A 16,614-nucleotide genomic window follows, 5' to 3' on the forward strand; every position below is an offset into this window, starting at 1 on the left:
CCAGGAGATACCGATTACAGCCTACGAGAAGTGCACGAGGGCACTTGCGGGAATCACTTCGGTGCCGACACATTAGTTCGAAAAATAATCAGAGTAAGGTATTATTGGATCGAAATGGACAAAGATGCGAAGGAATTTGTTCGTAAATGTGACAAATGTCAAACGTTTGCACCAATGATCTATCAACCCGGAGAGCAACTTCACTCAGTCCTATCCCCGTGGCTGTTCATGAAATGGGGAATGGATATCGTCGGCCCTCTGCCATCGACCCCAGGTAAAGCCAAATTTATTTTATTTATGACTGACTATTTTTCTAAATGGGTTGAAGCATAGGCGTTCGAGAAAATAAGAGAGAAAGAAGTTATAGACTTTATTTGGGATCATGTCATATGCCGATTCGGATACCCGCCGAAATAGTATATGACAATGGAAAACAATTCGTTGGCAGCAAAGTAACAAGATTCCTCGAATATCACAAAATAAGAAGGTTACTATCGACGCCATACCACCCCAGTGGGAATGGATAGGCCGAATCAACGAACAAAACTGTCATTCAAAACCTAAAGAAGAGGTTGAATGACGCTAAAGGAAAATGGAGAGAAATCTTGCCCGAAGTCCTTTGGGCATACCGGACGACGTCAAAATCCAGTACGGGGGCGACCCCATTCTCCTTAGTATATGGGTCTGAAGCATTAATACCAGTCAAAGTTGGTAAACCTAGTACCATATTTCGATTCGCGATGGAAGAATCAAATAACGAGGCTATGAATACCAGCCTCGAATTATCGGACGAAAGACAAGAAGATGCTCTCATCTGATTGGCCGCCCAAAAGCAGCAAATCGAAAGATATTATAATCGAAGGGCCAAGCTCCGCCATTTCAAGCCCGGGGACTTAGTGTTAAGAAAAGTCACTATCAATACCCGTAATCCGAACGAAGGAAAACTCGGACCGAATTAGGAAGGACCATATCAAGTGCTTGAGAACATCGGAAAGGGATCGTACAAGCTTGGCATTATAAATGGCAAATAGCTATCAAGCAGCTGGAGTGTATCACATCTGAAACGGTACTACTGCTAAGGTACGACCTTTCCATATTCGTTTACATTTCAAAACTGACCCCTGCAGAAGTCCTAACAAGGCTAAGATGGATCTTTCGATTGAAAGCACGCGTTACACTCTTTTTCCCTTAGATCGATTTTATCCCAAATGGGTTTTTCGACAAGGTTTTTAATGAGGCAACCATTGATCGTGCTGCACTTACAACAATATCCAAGGTCTCTTTACAATCGACCTCGAATACTGAGGGGGCATTAGGCCCTCAAATACATCGAGTTCAGATGCAAGAGAGTTATTTCACAACAACAGGGTCCCAATAGGAAAAATTATAAGAGCCAAAAGGTCAAAACGAACCATGCTCATGTAGATTGGCCCGAACCCAGGCGCGAAACATGAACACATGTATAATGACGTGCGAAGAAAGTTCTCTTCTTTATCGACATCTTATATCCAAGGAAAATTCCTCTATTAGGAGATTTATTATGCAAACAGTCAAGTTAAATTCGACCATTATGCCTACGGGCTACATTGCATCGAGTTTGAATCATTCACTCGACTGATAAGCCTACGGGCTACCCTTTATTTTTCGAGTTCGAGCATGCACTCACTCGACCACTAAGCCTACAGGCAACTTCGACCATTATGCCTACGGGCTACATTGCATCGAGTTCGAATCATTCACTCGACTGATAAGCCTACGAGCTACCTCTTATTTTTCGAGTTCGAGCATGCACTCACTCGACCACTAAGCCTACGGGTAACTTCGACCATTATGCCTACGGGCTACATTGCATCGAGTTCGAATCATTCACTCGACTGATAAGCCTACGGGCTACCTTTTATTTTTCGAGTTCGAGCATGCACTCACTTGACCACTAAGCCTACGAGCAACTTCGACCATTATGCCTACGGGCTACATTACATCGAGTTCGAATCATTCACTCGACTGATAAGCCTACGGGCTACCTTTTATTTTTGAGTTCGAGCAAGCACTCACTCGACTGATAAGCCTATAGGCTACTTTTATTTTGAGTTCGAGCAAGCACTCACTCGACCATCACGCCTACGGGCTACATTACTTCACTCGACGATTACGCCCACGGATTATATTTCTTCAAGTTTGAATCATTAACTCAACTTTGATTGAATTGTAACGATCCTTGTGAAAACATTTGTAAGGCACGCATAAAGTCTTCACAAATCGGCCAAAGTTGTCTATATATAATTTTTTTTTTACATGATTGATTACAAACAAAAAATTATGAACTAAGCTTCCTGATCATCCTCAGTGGCGTTTACTTCTCTGTCAGGCTCTCCCCCATCCCTGGATCCGCTCTTGCTACAGTCATCATCATCATCATCGCCATCAGAAGCCAAGGCTTCAACTTCACCTTCGAGCTCTTTAGCCTTTTTTATTTCTTCAGTAAGGTCGAAACCCCGAGCATGTATCTCCTCGAGGGTCTCGCTCCGAGACCTACATTTAGCAAGTTCGGTAATCCAATATGCTCGGGTGTCGGTAGTGTCTGCCGCCTCTCGTGCCTCCATCTGAGCAGCCTCGGCATCAGCCCGATACACGGCAATGGACTTATCCGCCTAGATTCTCGACTGCTCAACCTCCGCCTTGGCTTCAGCAAGCTGGGCTTCAAACTCCTCGATCCTCTTAGCTTGAGCCGAACCCTTTTGCTTAACGTTTCAAAGCTGAACATCGGCCGATAATAAGTTGGTCAAAATGGTCTCTTTTTCCGCAGCGAGGCGATCGACAGTCTCCTTCCACCGATTACATTCAGCTTTGATTTGATCGACTTCTTCCCGAAGTGACCCGATCTTTTCAACCTTTTGCTTCAGCTGAGACAATGAAGGGTTAACTTCCACAGTCGAGTCAAACCCATACTTTAACAGAATGAGGCTCACCTACTTGTCAAGTTCGGCCTCTTCTTCACGAGCCTTAGCCAAATCTGCTTGGAGGTCCTTTATAGCCTCGTCCTTTTAGCTGTAAAGAAGCCGCAAGGCGTCTCTCTCCCCCGAGACCTTCTGAAGCTCGACCTCACACTGGCTAAGGTCGACTCGAAATCTACTAATGGCATGCACAGTAGGGAAAAAACACGAGTCAAATTCGGAAAAGAACAAAGAAACCAAGTATAGTAAAATCATTACCCGAGTAATGAAACGTTGGGCCTCTTCTAGTAGAAGAGAAGCGTCCCCAATATCGGAAGCATCACCGACTCCGGTAAAGCAATCCCGAAAGGGATCCCCTGCACTAGAGCCTCCGCCCATATTGGGGGTTTTCAATTCTCTAGCTTCCTTTAACGCCTCCTCAGAAAAGGTAGGAAGAGAAGGTGAATAACCCACTGTCATAGTCCCAAGCGAATCACTCAGGGCGTTCCGATCAAGACTCGGGATCCCAGAGTCAACCCCAACCGGTACAGCTGCCATCGGCTCAGGAGCTTCGGTGATCTCGATAGCTCTCGCAGATCGGGTCACCAAAGCCGAGGCACCTCCTTCTTCCTCTTCTTTTTCTTCTTCTTCTTCTTCTTCTTCTTCTTCTTCTTCTTCTCTCAGTCGTTGGACCGAGTCAATCGAAAGGGCAATTGCCTTCCTCCTCACCCTTCGAGTTTTGGGCTTGGTGACCTCTGACTGAGAGGCAGCTTTGCGCTTCCTGTCTTTCCCCGGTTTCGGGACCGGGGACTTGGTTCCTTCTTCACTGCTTGAAGGCCTCAAAGCGGTGTCCTTGGTTATGCCTGCATGAAAGGAAATCGGTAACGAATGGAGCATAAAGAATACTTCAAAGGAGACGAGAAGTAAAACCTTAGGCTTCCCATCTGCCTTTAGCCAAATCACGCCAAACGCGTTCGGCATAAGAGGAAGTCGAGGCTAACTTTCGAACCCAATCCTCGAGATCGGGCACCGCTTGTGGCATCCAAGGGGAAGTTGTATATCAGGAAGAGACATCAGAAAAAATCGGGAAAGGATACAAAAAGCAACGTCTTATGAGAATAACTTACGGCCGAAATTCCATTCCTCGGGGAACGACATCTTCTCTTCCGGAATAAGATCACAGGTCCTCACCCGAATGTAACGCCCCATCCAACCCCGATCCTTTTCTTCGTCGATGCTAGACATCAAAGCCTTCGATGTCCGACGATAAAGTCTGATTAATCATCAAAAGATTTGAGGCCGATACAACCGTATGAGGTGATTCAGGGAAAAATCCAGCCCCTCGGCTTTGATGGAGAAGAAGCGAAGTAGGATTACTATACGCCATAGAGAGGGATGAATTTGACCAAAGGTGACCTGATATCTCTTGCAAAAATCAATGATCACCAGGTCGACCGGACCCAATGTGAAGGGATAAGTGTAAACACTTAAAAACCCCTCCAATGGGTAACAACTCTCTCTTCGGGGGATGGAATTTGCAACACAACCTCGGAACCCCAGTGGCAGTCTTTTATAACGGCCTCGAGATGACCCTCTGTTATAGAGCACATATACATCGACACGTGCTCGCATCGACCCGGGATGTATAAAGGATTCTCAATCTTAAAATCGATCTTTAGAGTACACGGTGCGAGAATGTAGTCATAGGTAGACGGCTCCACCGGCGCCTTGTCGCCGGACGACCGTGAAGAAGAAGTTTTCTCCTTCTGAGGCACAGTTTTCAAAGTCTTGGCCATTGATATAGGAGGAAGAAAGACAAAGGAAAGTGAAAAATTGACGACACCAAAACTCTGGTAGCAACAAGAAAGGAAGAAAAGATGAGAAAATTTGAGGGAGTAAATGCGTGAAAGAAGTAAATGATAGATGGAAGAGCTATTTATAGGCTCGCATCATGACGGTTCAATATCACAGGTGGCCGACCGCCATCTGACAAACATTAAATACCTTGAAAGGCTGAATCGATGGGACAGCTATCACATACGTCATAATCGATCCCTGTAAAAACGTCGTCTTATGACCCGATCAAACCACCAAAAATCACATCGATTCTCACCGCATCCTTCGTGAGAAATGGGGGGACTATCTGTATACGGTCGAAATAGATTTCTGCCTTCCTACGTTCGATCGAGCTCAAGTGTTAAAAAGTTGGAATGCAATTTTGGGAGTGAGCTCCGAAGTCGGTACTAACGAGCCTCGAGCCCGAAGGTCGCTCGAGGAGTCGGCTCGATAACCTTATCGAGCCCGTGACTGAATCGATCCGCAAGGCACTGCTTCGAGGTCGAAAATGCACGACGACCATCTCGAAGGTCGAACTCGAGCCAAGACTGAAGGGCCCGACCCAGTAACGAGTTCGAGCCAGTATCGAGCTTACAGACAAGAGTCGTTGCAACCGCACCAAGAGAGAGAATCTTGGCGAAAATCGAGGAAGAAACAAGCCATCATGGGCCTTCCACTATATGCTTTATTTTATTATTTTTTGTAATGACCCTCTAATATAAAATGGGGAATCCTTGTAAGCTATGGGGGCGAAGAAAAAGAAAAACACACTGTAACAAAAAACCACTTTTCATATTGAAAGATATTCCTTCGTACTTGTTTTACCTTATCTTATTCATTCGTGTTGCTCACTATTTGTATTCTCATAGTCAAGAATACACATATCTCTATTTCTCTACACGATTTATATCAAATTGTATCGCATATCCTTAGAACTATATATAAATCTAACGTTATCCGATTTTTCCGGTAAACATATATATATACACGTTAGGCGTCCCTGTCACGTAACGTTTCTCTAGCCAAGAATCTCATTATTGATCGAACTGATGTGGATCCAATTCATTGGCAAATGAAAAATATATGGTCTTAACACAGAAAAAAAAACCTAGAAAAAATAGTAAAGATTTATTAAGACAAGAGAGCTATAGGTGAGCAAGCAAGAAGAATAGGTACAAATAGGCGAGGCAAAAGGCTCTCATCTCTAGTAAGATTGTGTTCAAAATATGATAATCTAACCCTTATCGGCTCATATTAGCGTGTGCTTTGTTACAGATAATCATTCCTCGATCTTTGAGTCTTTTCAATGCCCAACTATGCTATAGCAAAATTCAGCATACTAATTAATATCATGGCAAATGAAGTCCATACAAAATTTAGCAGATAATTTTTACATTTTTTTACTTTTTTGTTATCCGCCGATTACTCTCAGAGCTTATCCTTAATATATTGACAGAAACAGACAGTTGACATTGCAAGCTTACATTTTTTGTGTTAATTGACGAAACTTATAAGGTATCACCTAAAAGTTTAAATTGTGGACAAATATTTTTAGAGAATAAGGGTTCTAAAATACGCAAATACACTATACTTTGAATATATGTACAACAAATTTAATCATCACACAAGAAGTGAAATGAAAGCCATTCGAGTAATATATTGGCCACTTCTTTTCTTGCAAAAAACTTCGTAGTGGAGGGAGACAATTACAGCCGTCAACTTGAGAATGCATACTAAAAGTTGGCCCAATTGAAAAAGAAAGGGTAGAATTTTCAAACTATTGAAAAAGGTTATAAAGAAACGAAGATGTTCTATGTAGTTGTCTATCTAAAGCGACCGTTTACATAATTTTCGTCCTTAAACTTTGTGGAATCGAATAAGGAATCTAAATATGAATGCAAGAGGAAACTTTTATTTTCATATATTGGTAATTTGCTTCATTTATGGGCATTATTACAACTATTTAGAGAGTAAAATAATGCTTTCTCTAAGTCTGATAACATAGATTAATAGAAATCATGTTATTATACAAGGAAAAAAGAATAAAATTAATAATCTAGAGGGTAAAATGGACATTTAAGAAAGTCAATTGAGATATAAGGGAGAAAGTGGAAATTGTTCAAAGTTGGAGAGGAAATTTGATTTTAAAAGTAAAGTTAGGGGGTGTAAAATGTTTTATAAATCAAATTCATAAAATGCGCAAATGTAATTTATAAGCAGTGTTTTAAAAGATGTGGGCGTAAGGCGGGACGTTTTACATATGTCTCAGCGGGGCGTAAGCCCCGAGGCGCGGGGCGTAAGCTCCATAGGTATTTAATTTTTAATATTTTATAAAATAATATAATGAAAGTTAATATTTATAAACAGGTAAAATAGCATAAAAATTGAAGAAAACTATATATATGTGTGCTTCATCCCCACAAAAAACTAATCAAAACAATCTATTATACGTTACTTACAATCACAAGTAATTTGAGTCTAAAAGAATAAAGTTTTCTATATGGAGGAACAAAAAGGATGATTAACCTGCAATTTGAACTTTGAATTTGTTGCTATGAAGAAAAATGTAGTTCTCTTTGTATTTGTAAAAAAAATTAAATATTCGTTGCTTTTGGGAGATATTAGCAAACTAGCAGACAAGATAAAAAATTGGAAAAACCATGAATTAGGGCTTAAATCAATAAAAAAGGTCTTTACTTTTAAATTTAATACTTTTGAATTCCTTTTTAAACCTTTTGAGTAATTACCAAACTAACTTTTGAGAATTTGAGTATTATATGAAAGGCTAATTCAACAAATTTTATTTTAATTTGAAAAAGTCTTTGGGGCTTACTCCTTACTAAAAAAACGTGCCCCGAACGTCCGGGTGTACACCCCGAACGCCCGGGCATACGCCCCAAATTGCGGGGTGTACGCCTCTTGAGACTTTCGCCCCACACCATCGCCCCAGGGCGTTTTTGGTACGCCTCGTCCCGGGACTTGCCCCAAAAACGCCTTTTAAAACCGAGTTTATAAGTCGGGCAGACCAAATGCTATTCATATATCGTCGTACATCAATATGCGATTTGTAAGCGATTTATAAGTCAGCATTCTTGTGATGCCACTTTTTCTCCAGAACTCCTGCTTTCCCTCCAAAACTACCTCTCTTTTGAAGAGGATAAATATTGAAAGCAGCAATGGCAGGTTAGAAACTTAGAATTCTCAATACGGAAAAGGGTCATATATGCCAGTGCACTATGCGAATTAAGACAGATATGCCCGTCGTTAATAGTTTGGCACAGATATGCCCAATCCGCCCAATACTTGCTCATTCATGTCCTTAGTTTAACAGAACCATTATTTTGTCTTTCTAAATAATTAATAACTGGACCCAACCAAAATCTACTGACCCGATCCGTTAGGACCCGACCCACCCTTATTTCAAAGATATTTTTTGATATATTATTTTTGTTTGATTGAGAAATTGTGTGATAATCATATTTATTTATTTGAGTAATTTGATAATCGATTTTTTTTTTGTTATACATCATTTGGAGAAGTAATCCTACTAAAAGTAGTAATTGATATTTATTTATTATTTTAATAATATAATATTCGAATTAGTTTGTGTTTTCTTCAATCATTTTACCATCTATTTTTATTTTTCTCAGTGGTGCTTGTTATGAAATAATATTTGTTATGAAATAATTAATTAATAAAAATAAAAAAATAAGCACCACTGTTTTAACAATTTATTACTTATTTCATAACAATTTGTAATGCATAAAATAATCCAATAAACTAATAATCAATCATATAATGATAACTTATCTAAACAAAAAAACGGATCCATCAGATTAAGTTATAGACAACATGGAGTTATTGGTATTTGTATTGGTGAAAAATACAAATAGATAGTGAAAAAATAAAAATAGATGGTAAAATAATTGAAGAAATTACAAACTAATTCGAATATTATATTATTAAAATAATAAATAAATATCAATTATTACTTTTAGTGGAATTACTTTCCGAAATGATGTATAACAGAAAAAAATTGATTATCAAATTACTCAAATAAATAAATATGATTATCACACAATTTTTCAATCAAACAAAAATAATATATCAAAAAATATCTTTGAAATAATGGTGGGTCGGGTCCTAACGGATCGGGTAAGTAGATTTTGGTTGGGTCCGGTTATTAATTATTTAGAAAGACAAAATATGGTTCTGTTAAACTAAGGGAATGAATGAGCAAGTATTGGACGGATTTGGCATATCTGTGCCAAACTATTAACGACGGGCATATCTTTCCTAATTCGCATAGTTCACTGGCATATATGACCCTTTTTCGTATTGAGAATTCTAAGTTTCTAATTATTATAATTAATTCCATAAGAAAATACTATTTTTTTTAATAAAATCCGAAATTAACTCAAAAATTGCCCGTAAGGCCCACATATCGAAACCCGATAAAAGTTACAGAGTAAGAACGCCCATCCAACCACGAGTCCAACCATATAAATTTTACCAAAATCCGACATCAACTCGACCCTCAAATCTTCAATTAAAGTCTATGAAGATTTCTACCATTTTCAACCCAATTCTTACCCATTTGAACTTAACAATCCTTCCACGACCTTATTGGTATGTATACATAATACTCTTACACCCAAGAATCATACTATTAATCACCCATATTTACTCCAATCCCGAAATCGAAGAATTGAGGAAAGAAATTCTTACCTTTTTGAAACCCTAGCAAGATCCTTGTGATATCTTCAAACCTTGAACAAAAATTGATGGATAAATGACTAAGTCTTCACTTTCTCTCTCTAAAATGCTCTCACATCTCTCTAAAATATCAGATTTTGGTTAAAAACTGAGCTTCAAGGGCTATAAATCGAAGTTGGGTCGGGTCAAAAATTAGAAAGAATAGAAGCTCCGACGCAGTTATGTGATCGCATAACAGGTATGCGGTCCGCATACTGGCCGCATAATTTGGCCTCCAAAGCTGGGCGTTACTGACCCAGTCTGCGGTCATTATGCAGTCCGCATACTTGTTCTGCGGTCGCATAATGCACCGCAGATTTTTCTCAAATCTCGCCCCTCACCTGATCCACTTTGCGACCATTATGCGGTCCGCAGAGTGATTCTGCGATCACATATTGGTCGCAGAAATGACCCTTTTCCGACAAAATTTTCTTTTACACATCGGCGCATTGTTCAACCCACAAAGTCCGAGCCGCAGCTCACAAGCTTGCCGCGAGAAATTTCTATAATCTTTGTACTAATTGATCTATCTCGGCACCACTAAACCTTAATTTCCTTAGCAAAATTTTCTCCGGGGTCATTACACATAAGTTAATATCCGGTCAATCTTTTCAACTTAAATTCTAAACCTTGGAACTAAGCTCTCCAAATTATTTCAAAATCTCACCGAACCCAAACCAATTACCCCGGCAAACCAAATAACAACTGTAATTCACAATTTGAGCAGTAATTGGGAGAACAGGATTGCAATAGTCAAAATGACCGGCCGGGTCATTACGGTTCTACTTCAAGCTTGTCTTTGTACATCAATGTCTACTGGTGCTGGTTGGTTCTACTTCAAGCTTGTCTTTGTACATCACATTTTCATTAAATGTGACATTCCTGTTTCTTAGGATCTTTCTATTTTGATCATCCCAAAATCGATAACCAAAATTATCATCACCCATAGCCAATAAAGAAACATTTCTTGGCCTTAGGGTCAAGCTTATCTCTATCATTAGAATTTACATGCACATAAGCAACACAACCAAAAATTTTCAGATGTGAGAGAGTTGCCTCCTTTCCTGTCCATACCTCCTTAGGAATTTCAAAATCCAGCGGTACAGAGAGTCCCATGTTTATGAGGTAAGATGCCGTGTTAACAGCTTCAGCCCAAAAATACTTCGGCAATCCAGAATGTATTCTCATACTTCTCGCTCGTTCATTCAGGATTCTGTTCATCCTCTCAGCAATGCCATTTTGTTCCGGTGTTCCAGGAACTGCCTTGATCATTCTAATCCCATTCTCAGAGCAGAATGCTTTAAACTCTTGACTATCATACTCTCCTCCATTATCAGACTTCAGACATTTTAACTTTAGACTTGTCTGATTTTCAACTTCAGCTTTTCATCTTTTAAAGGTAATAAACACATCAGATTTATTTTTCAGAAAATAAACCCATACCTTTCTTATGGAATCATCAATGAAGGTGACATAATAGAGTGAGCCTCCCAGAGAAGTTACAGGTGTTGGTCCCCACACATCTGTATGCACTAGTTCCAGCTTCTCTTTCTTTGGCGTCCTTCCCACCTTTGAGAAACTAACTCTCTTTTGTTTTCCGTAAATGCAATCTTCGCACAAACCTAATTCAACATGCTTTAGGTTTGGCAACTTTTCTTTGGATGCCAACAACTTCATTCCCTTCTCACTCATATGCCCGAGCCTCCGGTGTCACAATGTTGTATCATGACCATGATCAACTGTTGCAATAGTATCTCGTTGTATTGCAGTTGCATACAACGTTTCCTTCTTGAAACCTCGTGCAACAACCAAATTTTCTTTGGTTATCTTTCACGATCTGTTACCGAATGTTGTTGTATATACTTCATTATCAATCTGACCCATAGATATTAAATTTTTCTTGAGGCCAGGAACATGTCAGACATTTTGCAATTTTCATAGCGTGCCTTGTGAAGTCTTTATATGAAGTTCACCTTTCCCTACAATGTCCAGAGGTTCGCCGTCTGCTAGATAAACTTTCCCAAATTTTCCAGCAATATAATTATGCAATAATTCTTTGCATGATGTATAGTGAAAGGATGCACTTGAGTCGAGAATCCAAGATTCGACTGGACTGTGTGCACAACAAATTAGTGCATCACCGACTTGTTCAGCAATTGCATTTGCTGAATTATCATCCTTGTATTGATCGTTCTTCTTCTTCTTTGGCTCTCTACACTAACTACTGTAGTGGCCTTTTTTATCGCAATTCCAACACATAATGTCTTTGCAATTTTTGAATTGCCCTCTTATCCTTGACTTTGATCTGCCACGACCATGACTTTATCCACTTTGGTTGTTTCTCCCCCTGCTTTCGGTATTCAAAGCATATCCAGGGGAATCACTTGATTCTCTCAGCGAATATCTTCGCTTAGAATAAAGTCTCTAATATCATCCAATTTGAGTTTGGTACTTCCCGATAAACTGCTAACTGCAGTTACTGTTGCAGACCAACTCTTCGGTAGAGATGATAGTAGAATCAATGCCCTGACTTCGTCATCGAATGTTATATTGATAGAACTCAACTGAGTTAATATTACATTAAACTCATTGATATATTCCGTAACATATCCACCTTCTGTCATCTTTAAGTTGAACAATCGACGCATCAAATAGACTTTATTTGAAGCAGATGGCTTCTTGTACATATTTGATAATGCCTTCATCACGCCTGCAGTGGTCTTCTCGTAAATGATGTTAAACGCCACATGTCGTGTTAGCGTCAAACGAATCACACCAAGAGCTTGGCGATCTAATAGATCCCAATTCGCTTTGGCCATATTCTCTGATTTTATCTCGGTCAGAGGTAAGTGTAACTTTTTCTGGTACAAATAATCCTCTATTTGTATTTTTCAGAATCCAAAATCTTTGCCATTGAACTTGTCAATCTTAACCTTCCCTTCTTCCGATGCTATTTTTCACAAAAATAATTTATGAGAATAGTGCATGTGAGTAGTAACGATGATCAATAATGTCGCACTATTCTTGAGAATAACACCTACACCGATACCGTACTTTTCTACCAGAATTATACTGTTTGTGCTTTGATACCAGTTGTTGGAAAATGTGTCAGGCTAATAGAAGGGAAAAATATTTGAAATAGAAAAGCAATAAATTGCATAAGATAAGACAAGATTTACGTGGTTCGATAATTTTGCCTACACCACGGCCACACAAAGAATAACTCTTTATTAATTGAAGAGAGAAAGAAGAAGTTGAGGGATACAACAACAACAACAATAACCCAGTATAATCCCACTAGTGGAGTCTGGAGAGGATATTGTGTACGCAGACCTTACCCCTACCCTGGGGTAGAGAGGCTGTTTCCAAGTCAAGAAATCATAAGAATGTCGATGTAAACGCTTACATCATAAGTTCATCTCTTTTTGATTTTTCTTTCTTTTATTTTGTCCACTTTTCTTTCCTTCACATACAATAACAGGTTTGCTACTATCAAATTTTTCATACAGTAAGTCAACATTATCAGCTTCTATATTACAACAATTATTTACCGGAAATTTGCAGCAAAATTTAATAAAATGGATTTCTTGATAATGTAAAGTAGAAAACAATTACGAAATAAATTCTTGTAATATTTATTTATTATTTGACTAGATCCTGCAAAGTAAAAATTTGAAAGTGTGGTATTTCGTAGTCATCAACTTGAGAAGACTTAAACTAAAAAAGAAAAAGAAAAAAGAAAGAAGACTTAAAGTGGACCAACTGTAGTGTTATGATTTTTAAGTGTTAGTCCAAGAAGACTCCAAGTCAAGCCCCCTAAACGAGAAAAGAAAGTGATAATTTTCTAAGAGTAATGCCTGTTGAGAAAAATTATAAAAAGAGTTTAGCATATACTAATAGTGCAAAAATAAAATTTATACTATCAAGTCACCAAATATTTACATGTTATTATATATAAAAAGTAAAATTTGTATTCTTGAACGTGAAGCAAGTTATCTGCTATAATAGATGATAAAAAAAGGCAGCCCGGTCACTAAGCTCCCGCCATGGGCAGGGAAGGACCGGAACACAAGAGCCTATTGTACGTAGTCTTACCCTGTATTTCTGCAAGAGGTTGTTTTTTCGCCTTGAACCCGTGGCCTCCTGTTCACATGACTAGAGGCGTAGCTAGGATTTGAAGTTTATGGGTTCAAGATTTTAGTTTTCTTAAGTCACTGAGTTCTAAATAAATAATTTATACATATTCAATAGATTTCTTAAGACAAATATATGATTTATACAAAAGCTACTGGGTTCGGCCGAACCCGTAGCCAAAAGGCTAGCTCCGCCTCTGCACATGATATCAATTTTATCAGTTACACCAATGCTACCAAGGCTCCCCTAATAGTGATCTGATAGTGCAAAAATAATTTACACTGTTGGTGAATATTAGTTAAACTCACTATAAAAAAAATTAGTATATAAGCTACTTAATTGATTAAGCACCCTCATATAGTCATATTTTAGAGAATTTATCCCTTTTCTCTCCAACTTGATCTTCTTCTCTTCCTCATAGCTTTTGAAGCCATGAATTACAAAACATTCTCATTTTTCTTCTTAGCCTTTTTTGTCTTAATTCTTTGTCTATCCTCAACAACATCCTCTCGGAAATTATCAGGTTTAGTAATCCCTTACTGAAGTGTGATAATTTCTTTTTGGTCCTAACTTTTTGTCCAATTTATTGTTATTAAGAGTTAATAATGTGTATAATTTGGTTTTCGTTTTGTTCTTTTACGAGTATTTGGATTTGCAATTTTAATTGTGAGAAAACAATTCTGCAAAAAAAAAAGTGTTTTGGCCCCTGTAACTGCTATCTAATAAATATTTCTGGTAAATATTTGTTAAAATTGGCTCTTGAAATAAAGATGGGCAAATTGGCACAAAGAGAGATTTATTTTATTTAATCCATGTTTTTGCATATAAATAAGTTCTAAGTGCATTTCTGGTATGTTTCACATATTATGTGTAAAAACAAAATTCCTTTTTTCTGATATTTTATATGCAGACAAACACTGTTATATAAAATGAAACTACTAGCATAATAGTTTGTATTTAGATTATAGCCGATTTAATTCTGCTGTATTATAATTTAAATCATCTTTGGATTTAGGTTATAGAGGTGATAGCTATAAAATTGGAGAAGGATTGTCCCTTAAATTTGCAGTGCCACGTCGTTCGAAGATGTATACTCCAGGAATTCACGCTGACCCATCAAAATCAGGGCCTGGTAAACTTCAGCACAAAATTATTATTTCATCCATCTCAATTTCTTTGGTACTATTTTATTGGTAGCGGAGGTTGAATTACAAAAAATCTAGATTTTTTTACTGGTAATTAATTGCAAAAAAAATTATAAAAAATCAAGTTGTCATTTTGATGATTATCTTTCAAATAGTGAAGAACGCAGTATGATTAACCAGTGGTTTCGGGTTCGAGTTGATTATAGATTGGTAGGGAGTTCTTTATCCTCTAAAGCGGAACTTTCTTGCGCAAATTCGTTACGTCCCAAAGCAGGTACTAGACACGGAGTAGGAAACCAAAAAGAAAAAAGAAAAAAGGACTCATCCTCTGTAAGTTCTTGTTCATTTTATATTTGCCTAAGAATACACACTATTAAGTGTATGCGTAAGTACTTGTATATATATTATTATTATTATTATTATTATTATTAAATATTAAATAAATATTTGGACTTTGGCTTGGGCCAGACCGGTTATTAAATTAATATTTGTATTTTTATTTATATAACAGAAAATCAGTTTTATTTGAATTAAAAATCCAAATAAACAGGCACACATGTTAATGAAATAAGGTGACTTTTTGTAAAAGGCATGACTTTTGCTCTATAAATAAACGTAAGATTCCCTACAAAGAGATTCAGAAAAATATGCAAGTATCAAATAGTGGCTTGTTGTATCGTGAAAAAGATTGTCTGTATTTTTTCCAAATCTGTATACATGCAATAACTTCTTTAAAGAAAGTCGTTCTCACACCTCAAGCCTTCTCAATCCCGTTTTCCAATTATTGTTTCTCTAACATCCCCTTCTTCTTTACATGTTTACAGATGGAGGATCATGAACAGAGATTGAGATATAAAGGGCTGAGTAACATAGTTTCTATTCAACTAGAATTTTTCTGAATGGAGTTAAGCTTGTAATAAGGATTTATCTGTGTTAAGTTTGAATTATGTTTACACTTCTTCTGAGTTTTTGCTAATTGTGTGTAAAGACTTGCTTATAGGAGACGAGTTGTAGGGCATGGCATTAGCTTGTTGAGTATGTGTTTAGATTGTTAAATTAAGATGAGGTATTTACTCGTTGAGTATGCCACTCATGGTCCCCAACTAATTGGTCGTAACAATAATTTATTGAAAATCTTAAATTGAGAACGCATAATTTTTGTTTTGTTTTGTTTTTTCGCGTACGGTATCCGTATTGGAGCACGACTATGTTCGGATTCACGCCATGTAAGGCCCATCTAAGGGGGAAGCGCGCCCCAACAGGATTTTTTTCATACCCATCACTCGAACCCGAAACATCTAATTAAGTACAGAAGGATCTTATCCATCCCACCACAACTCATGTTGATAACGAGAACATGGGTCTTAAATCTTAATTATCCATCCTAATTATCTATCATAACTATTAATTGCAAGTAATATTTTATTTTCCTGTTAGAATTAACTAATACGAAAATAAACGGGTGAGATCAAATTTCTGTACATCCTGCAATTGCATGCGCATCCACTCGTTTTATCTTCTTTAACTAGTCGATTCGTAGCAAATAAAAACAAGAATTAGCAACAAACAAATTCTGTAGCTAAACAAAATAAATTCATCGATGACTCTATTTAGTGATGGATTAATGATATATTATCAAAAAATTCTATCAGCTACGATCGATGTGGCGACAGATTAGCGACGAAATTCACAGCTAATTCTATTTTTTTTTTTTTTTTTTTGTAGTGAGCAACATGAACATGAATTGCTCGATGCAGATGTAAACAGTACCTTAACATGTTATAATGAAACCGTACAAGAGGAGCGATGAT

At 37.7% G+C, this 16,614-nt stretch overlaps 1 long non-coding RNA gene across 1 annotated transcript; it reads left to right on the top strand.

Annotated features, from left to right (window-relative positions):
• Positions 1-14,028: 14,028 nt before the first annotated feature.
• Positions 14,029-15,805, top strand: LOC104109556 (uncharacterized). The gene is made up of 3 exons (XR_689254.4): positions 14,029-14,181; positions 14,674-14,790; positions 15,628-15,805. It is a non-coding gene; the product is annotated as an uncharacterized lncRNA (long non-coding RNA).
• The last annotated feature ends 809 nt before the right edge of the window (positions 15,806-16,614 follow it).

The sequence above is a fragment of the Nicotiana tomentosiformis genome, chromosome 10, assembly GCF_000390325.3.
Source record: "Nicotiana tomentosiformis chromosome 10, ASM39032v3, whole genome shotgun sequence".
NCBI lineage: Eukaryota > Viridiplantae > Streptophyta > Magnoliopsida > Solanales > Solanaceae > Nicotiana > Nicotiana tomentosiformis.